The sequence below is a fragment of the Suricata suricatta genome, chromosome 11, assembly GCF_006229205.1.
Source record: "Suricata suricatta isolate VVHF042 chromosome 11, meerkat_22Aug2017_6uvM2_HiC, whole genome shotgun sequence".
Classification (NCBI taxonomy): Eukaryota; Metazoa; Chordata; class Mammalia; order Carnivora; family Herpestidae; genus Suricata; species Suricata suricatta.
In genome coordinates, this window is record NC_043710.1 from 10,954,394 (window position 1) to 10,963,110 (window position 8,717).

Below are 8,717 nucleotides of genomic sequence, written 5' to 3' on the forward strand. Positions count from 1 at the left end.
TCATCACTCAAAATACATCAGCAGGGGTTTGTTTTAAGTACATAGTGATATTATTAACTGAAGCTTATGACAAGGCTATTTTTTCTTAAAGGCTTAAACAATAGTCTGTGAGTAAGGTGCCCGTAACTAGGGAGGAAGTTTCAATCAGAAAATCTGCCCAGTTACTGAAACCATGATTACCAAGTGGCATGATTAATAGAACTAACCCCAGTCTCTGATCCACTTAGGTCAAGCAGTCAAGCGCACACATTTTCAAGTAGGGGAAGCAGGGTCCCAAAGGCCACACAGCACTTCTGGCTGGATGGGCCCCATCAAGTTTGTGCCTGCATTGGGCTCTGTGCTCACAGCTCGGAACCTGAAACCTGCTTCAGATTCGTTGACTCCCTCTCTCTCTGCTCCTCACCCACTAGCATGCTCTCCTTCTCTCTCAAAAATAAACATTAAAAATTAAAAAAATAAACTTGTTTTTTAAAAGAAAGCAATCTCATTTACATTTGTATCAAAAATAATAAATTCTAGGTATGAATGTAACCAAGGAATTGAAAGACCTGTACAAGACAATGATAAAAGAAATGAAGAAGATACAAATAAATGGAAAGTTATATAATGGTCATGGATTGGAAGAATTAATATTGTTGTTAAAATAACCTTATTTTCCAAAGCAGTCTACAGATTAAATGCTGGGTGGTGCTTGGGTGGCTCACTCAGCGTCTGACTCTTGATTTCAGCTCAGGTCATGATCCTAGCATTGTGGGATTGAGCCCTGCATCAGGCTCTACCCTGAGCATGGAGCCTGCTTGAGAATTTCTGTCTCTCTGTCTCTCTCCCCTGCTCACTCTCTCTAAAAATAATAATAAGTAAATAAAACTTTTTAAAGATGCAGTCCCTATCAAAATTCCAATAGCATTCCTCACAGATGTAGAGCAGACATTTCTAAACTTCTATGGAATCACAAAATATCCTGAACAGCGTAAGCAACCTTGAGAAGGAAAAATAGAGCTAGAGGCATTATGGTCCCTGATTTTAAATTATACTAACACGCTATAGTAATCAAAACAGTAAACAGTATGATACTGGCACAAAATCAGCTGCATATATCAATAGATTTGAGAGTGCAGGAAGAAACTCACACATTCAGGGACAATTAGTTTACAACAGAGGATCCAGACACATGTAATGGGAAAAAAGCAGTTGCCTCAGTTAATGGTTCTGGTAAAACTGGACAACCCCATACAAAAAAATGAAACTAGACTACTATCATATACCACACAAAAAATTAAGAAAAATGGAATAAGAACTTGAATATGAGACCTAAAGTCATAAAATTCTGAGAAGGAAACATAAGCAGCAAACTCCTTGACATTGGTCTAAGCTGATGTGTTTGTAGATGCGATGCCAAGGGGAAGGGAAACAAAAACAAAAAGAAATGAATAAGACTACATCAAATTAAAAAGCTTCTACACATTTAAGGAAACCATCATCAAAATGAAAAGGGCAACATACTGAGTCACAGAAAGTATTTGCAAATTATATACACATGTTTATATGATAGGAGGTTAATATCCAAAATATGTAAAAAAACTCATATAACTTAACAACGAAAAACTCAAACAATCCAACTAAAAACAGCACAGAGAGCCTGAATAGACTTTTTTCGAAAGAAGACATACAGATGTCCATCAGACATGAAATTGTGCTCAACATCACTGACATCAGGGAAGTTCAAATCAAAAGCAAAATGAGAGATCTTCTTACACATGTGAGAATGACTAATATCAAAAGGACAAGAAATAACAACGGGGAGAGGATGTGGAGAAAAGGAAACCCTTGTGTCCTGTTGGTGGGAATGTAAGTTGTTTCAGCTACTGTGGAAAATAGTATGGAGGGTCCACAAAAAATTAAGGGTAGATCTATATGATCTAGCCATTCCAGTCCTGGGTATTTACCCAAAGAGGACAAAAGCACCATTACGAAAAGATGTATGCACATGTATGTTTATTGCAGCACTATTTACAATAGCCAACATTCAGGAACATTCTGGATAGATCAGATGTGATTGGTGTGTTTCTGGGTGTCTGTTTAAAATGGAATACTACTCAGCCATAAAGAAGAATGAAAATTTGCCATTTGTGACAGACCTTGAAGGATTACTATTTTCTTTTAAGTTTAAACTCAAGTTATTTAACATACAATGTGATCTTGGATCAGGAGTAGAACCCAGTGATTCACCTCTTACATATGACACCGAGTGCTCATCCCAACAATTGCCTTCCTTAATGCCCATCACCCATGAGGTCCATCCCTCCACCTACCTCCCAACTAGCAGCCCTCAGTTTGTTGTCTGTATTTAAGAGTTTATTATGCTTTTCCTCCCTCTCTGTTTTTATATCATCTTTCCTTACTTTCCCTTACGTTTATCTGTTGAGTTTCTAAAATTCCACATATGAGTGAAATTATATGATATCTATTTTTCTCCAACTGACTTATTTTGCTTAGCATAATACACTCTAGTTTCAACCACATTGTAGCAATGGCAAGATTTCATTATTTTTCATTGCTGGGTAGTATTCAATTGAATATATATATTCAATACAATTCATATATATATGAATATATTCAATATATTCAATTCTATTCATATATATGTGTGTATATATATATATATCCATCCATCATTTGATGGGCACTTGGGCACTTTTTGTACTTTGACTATTGTTGATAGCACTATTATAAACATTGGGTTTTATGTACCCCTTCAAATCAGTACTTTTGTATCCTTTGGATAAATTCTTAGTAGTGCAATTGCTGTATCAGAGGGTAGGATTATTTTTAATTTTTTGAAGAGCCTCCATACTGTTTTCCTGAATGTCTCTCACCAGTTTGCATTCCCACCAACAGTGTAAGAGGGTTCCCCTTTTTCCACAACCTTTCCAACATCTGTCATCTGTTGTTTCCTGAGTTGTTAATTTTAGCCATGCTGACAAGTGTGAAGTGGTGTCTCCTTGTGGTTTTGATTTGTATCACTGTGATCATGAGTAATGTTGAGCATGTTTTCCTATGTCTTTTAGCTATCTGGATGTCTTCTTTGGAAAAGTATCAATTCATATTTTCTGCCCATTTGTTCACTGTGTTGTTCATTTTTTGGGTGTTGAGATTGGTAAGTTCTTTATAGATTTTGGAAATTAGCCCTTTATTCTATGTGTAATTTGTGAATATCTTCTCCCAGTCAGTTAGTTGCCTTTTAGTTTTGTTGATTGTTTCCTTTGCTGCCCAGAAGCTTTTTATCTTGACGAGCCAGCAGTAGTTCATTTTTGCTCTTATTTTAGGCTTGGTATTAATATATTTGAAAGAAGTCAGCAGAGAAAGACAGTTACATGATTTTAGTCATTTGGAATCTAAAGACAGAAGATAAACAAAGCTAACAATACAAAAAGTAGAGGAAGGAGGCTGGGGAGTGGGTAAAGTTGTGAAGGGGGTCAACTGTATGCTGATGACTGATAACTAGACTTTTGGTGGGTCACTTCCTAGTGTGTAGAGGTGTTGATTATAATATATACATGAAATTTCTGTCATGTCATGAATTTATTTGCATAGGCAGTCTTGGTGCATACTGCTTGGTACCTTCCCAGAGATTTTTGGGTGCAGGAATGAGTTCCTAATCTGAGTCCCCTAGGGATTCCAGGACCTTAAATTGCTCAGGAGCAAAAGAGCCACCAGACTTGGGAGTTCCATGAACACTCAGAGTCCAAATAAGAGGACTTCAAAAAAGTTCAAATAGAGATTTTTTTTTCCATACAAGAGTTTATGGACTAATTTCATACCTATTACATTCATATATATATAATACCTTACACTTCACATAGTTACATCACAGAGATTTGATTTGTTTTTCTGTTACCATATAAAGATGGCAGGTGAGAAATTACATAAAGATATTCCAGATAGAACCTTTGGGCACATAGAGGTCTGCCACTTTCTTCCCAGTATAGCACAATTTATCTTGATTCTCATGAAGTGTGATTTATGGAACATAGGTGGCTCTTACTGACCAGAAACATAGCCTCCATTGCTTGGCCATGGTACCCACAGTCCATACCCTTGGTGTTCCTTTCTTCAAAACTATCTAACAACATGTTTAGTTAACAATTTTTATATGATTTTTGTTTATTTTAGAGAGACAGAGAGAGACAGCGTGAGCAGGGGAGGATCAGAGAGAGAGGGAGATACAGAATCTGAAGCAGGCTTCAGTCTCTGAGCTGTCAGCACACAGCCTGATGCGGGGCTCAAACCCACAAACCGTGAGATCATGACCTGAGCCGAAGCTGAACACTTACTGACTGAGCCACTCAGGCACCCCAGAACATGTTGAGTTTAAAATATTGAGCTATTACAGTTCTTATAACCCTATCAGCAAAATTAAATAATTAACTTGTTGATCACCTATCCCTTTCTCCCTGGAGGTAAGAATAACTGAGGTAGATCAAACCAAGGACAGGACCTTGTCTAGAACATCTCTGCATCCCTAGCAACTGGCAGGGTAGGTGAGTTTCATTTATAAAACCTAGAAGCAAAAGCAAAACTGTTTGTGGGAATAATTTTAAGTAGATGCCTTTAGTGAAGGATTAGTAATGCCACATAACATGTTGGAAAGACCTCAAATCAGAACATCCAAGTTATACCTACTATTAATAGAAGGCAGGCTTGTACTACACTCCCTGGTAGGTGCTGTATATGCATCATCTGATTTGAGTCTCTCTATGAAGACATACTCTATGAAGTAGCTACTACTATCAGCACCATTTTATGATAATCCTGAGGCTTGGAGAGGTTAATTTGTTCAAGGTCACAAGGTCATCAAGTGGAAGTGTTGGAATTCAACCCAATGCCCCAGGTTGTAACCATGATAAGTCGTGGCTCAGTTTTCTTGTCTTCGTTATTGTCTCAGTCTTCTCATTATGCATGGGAAATAGTGGCATGTCTGTCTTACAGGCTGCCGTGATGGTTGAGTCTGGTCAGGTATTTGAGAAATTTAAGTCTATCTAAAATGTAAGTGCTTCATACAGAGGGAAATGTTTATGTCTCTAATATATTTTAATTAAGGTATTTTTCCATGTAGCCATGTCATCTTGAGCAGATCTTTCAGCTCCTTGGCTTCATATTCCTCACCTGGTAATTGCAGGTATTGGACTAGATGGCCCCTAGTTTCTTGCTACATAAATGACTCCAAGTTCATTAAAGGAAAATCTACAATCATGAGAACATGATCGGACTATGGGGAAGTGGGGAATGGATCCAGAAGGGACAAGGCAAAGTGGGACATGGAACTAGCAGGGACAAATCTCCATGACAATCATGACTCCAGAGAGCAGGTACCTGGAGGGTTTTTTTTTTTCCCTCTAATTGTCTTCTCCTATTTCTTTGCCCTTAATAACACATTTAAGAGGCTCTCCAGTTGTGGGCATCTCTCTTGCTCTGAGTGGACAGCCAATTTCTTGGCCAAAGGGTCCTATCTTGGAGAGTGATAGGGTGCAGTTGGAAAATTGCTTTGGAAAAGAAATAAGCAGTTTTAACCTTTGGCAAGAGCTCAGTCTTCTTGGGGAATCTGGTCAAGGTGAAAGGGCAAGAATTAGGGAGAATAGCGGATTCTGTGCTATCTAATAGTCATGTTATTTTTCCAGTAAGACCTGTGTGGAGCAAGGTTATGGTCCTCAGTTTCTCCCATTCTTCGCCTCTTTCTTCTCCCTCCCTCACTCCTGCATCCTCCACCTTCTCCTACTGATCGTCTCTGACCTTCCTTGGAAAGATGAATCTCTACTCTAAAATATCAGGGATTATTCTGGGGTGAGAGATGAATGTTGAGTTCCAGTTCTACAATTTGTTAAGAATGTGGTCTTGCACTGTTTCCTTGTGTTTTTTTTTTCACCTGTAAAGTGGGGGATAATGAGCTCATTTAAAGTCTAATGAGACAATATTTATAAAACCTAATTAATTTTAGAAGTCAATAATTCAGCACTGAATTAAAAATATCAATTTACTGGCTTTCAGGGCAATTTCCTAGGATCACATATTTTGTCTATATTTTTTATTATTCTGAAGGACCCTTTAAAATTTTTAAGGAGTCTGTTGTTATAATAATGTCAATGCATTTGATTTTATGGTAATGTATATGGTTGACTCATAATTTCTGAGCAGCAAAAGGCAAGCAGTTCACCGAGTAATGATATGACAAAGGACTCAAGTAGAATCCATTGGCCTTTTGCAGTACTTCAGATACCTCTCCATGGTCATCTTTGGAGACCCTGCAGGTTTGGAGGCACCAGTGTGGTTAACATAGATATCAGAGATGCTTCACTCCCAAGCATAGAAACTGGTTGGTGGTTTTTTGTTTGTTTGTTTGTTTGTTTATTTTTGAGAGAGAGAGTGTGTGTATCCATGTGGGATAGCTTGGGAGGGGCAGAGAGAGAGAAAGGTGGAGAGCGGATCCCAAGCAGGTTCCACATTCCCCATGGAGCTAGTTGCTGGGCTGGCTCTCACAAACCCTGAGATCCTCACCAGGATCTGCCACTTAACCAACTCAGTCACACAGCACCTTGGTTGTTGTTGGTCTTACTTACTAAAAGGTTGGTTTTAAACTTTTTGTTTGTTTGTGTAACTTATGTGGTTTTTTCATTCAGCAACAGCTTCTCTCTTTTTACCTTATTTTGTCCCCTGAACAGCCTTACAGAGTGGCCATGTCCTTAGTAGATCGTCTTGGAAAAGGCATTGATTAGCTATAATCTTGTCTGAACACATGCAAACAATTAATTGAAGAGAGTGAATATATTCAGAATTTTTTCCCTTTTCCTGTATATTACCAAATTTTAGCAAGGTAAGTTTTCAGGATCAGTTCTATCATGAATGCGTTAACAATCCAGAGTTCTTCATCTTTGCTGGGAGAATGAGGAGTAACATAAAATACTTTCGGCTCTGGCTGCCTCTTGTTACCAGAATGTAGTAAGAAAGTAAAGAGTGTTACTGCAAGTGATTGATTCGGAGCTTGAGTTAATTTTCAAGATTGATTGTTTATGTTTGTGTATGGGGGATGTTGTGCATGAACATTTATATTTTCAAAATGTTCTCATTGTCTCCTACTCATCTTGGATAAGATAAGAAATTATATTGGCAATACTTTAAGAATAAAGAGAAAGATTTTCAACTCCCCAAAACCATAACTGAAATAAAATAAGACAGTTTTAGTTTTACATCCAAAAGTGGGTGAAAGAACCATTTGTTCAAGCATGTATTTATTCAGTTATGCAAACCTTAGTATACAAGATGCTTGTCACTAAATAGTGAAACATCTCCACTGCACCATGCACTGTACGTAATATCATCAGCTCAAGAGTGCTTGGTGGTGGTAGAACACGAAAAGTGGCATCGGGAGGTTGCAGCTGACTGGGAGACAACGAACAATACGAGAGAGAAATAACCAGAATCATTGACAATATTCTTGAATCTTGCTCAGAGACCATCTAATTGAGAAAATAATTGCGTGAAGAGTTCCTTGACCTTTCTGTATTCGTTTTGCCTCTTGAGGATGATAATTGCTAACATTTATTGAGCCCTTACTGTTTAAGACCTTTGTGTCATTCGGTCTTTGTAGCAATCCTATGGGGTAGTATTATTAGCCCTGTTTGTAGATGAGGCAACTGAGGCAGAGAGGTTAATAACTTGGTAAGGGTGATATGGCCAGTAGGTAAAATTCAGGAAGTCCTGAAAGTCTGTTTTCTCTGTCATTTTCACTCTCTCCATCATTTTTCCCTCCCTTCTCCATTTCTTTCTCAATCGGCGTGTATGAATAAGGATGTGTATATCTTAACTTGTTTCTTATAAATGTAGGAGTTGTTGAAATTTTATCAAGTAGAGAGACATTTAAATAAGGCCATTAAAATCACACCAGTCATTACTCTTTGCATTTTTAGTTGGGTCACGTGTGTGTTAGTGTTTGTGTGAGAGAGAGACAGAGTGACAGAGAGAGACAAAGAAAGTAAAAAATTTTTGCAGAAAGGTAAAATCATTTGTACCTTCATTAGCTGTAAGTGTGAGTGCCCCATCCTTTGTGTTATTGCTTTTATATAAAAGGCATTACTATATTGTCTTTATTATATTTTGTGACTATTTTTCCCTCATCAATTGTATTTCAAAAGTATTTTACTCAGTAGATTTTTCTAACATAACCAAGTTTTAAAGTGTTGTATCATATTTTTCTCTTCTAGTTTCTGTTTTATTGTTATATTTCAGAATATTTTCTGCATATTTAGATTATATGTTCATCAAAAGTTTATCCTTTATCAATCAAAATACTAAAATTATCATACATTAAACACTTGCCATATTTAAAGTTTCTAAATTTTCTACATATTCTTTTGACACATGTCTATTTTGTAAGGGTAGTGAGTTACCAGTGTTTATAGTACTCATTAATATCCAAAAGCTCATATCTATTTAATTATTAGTCTTTTTTCAAAAATTTCTTAGCTTGTCTCACTGACTAACTCTTCCATGTTTATCCTTTATCAATTCAAAATACTAAATTTATCAAATATTAAAGTCTTACCAATATCAAAATATCTAAAATTTCTATATATTTTGACACATGTCTCTTTTGTAAGGATAGTGAGTTATCAGGATTTTTAAGACTTTTTAATATTTGAAAGTTTATATCTTTTTAATTATTA

General features: G+C 36.9%; 1 protein-coding gene across 1 annotated transcript in view; it reads left to right on the forward strand.

Moving 5' to 3' along the window:
- Window positions 1-8,717, forward strand: part of LOC115272198 (olfactory receptor 5AN1-like) — an 18,724-nt gene that overhangs the window by 9,671 nt on the left and 336 nt on the right. The window lies entirely within an intron of this gene.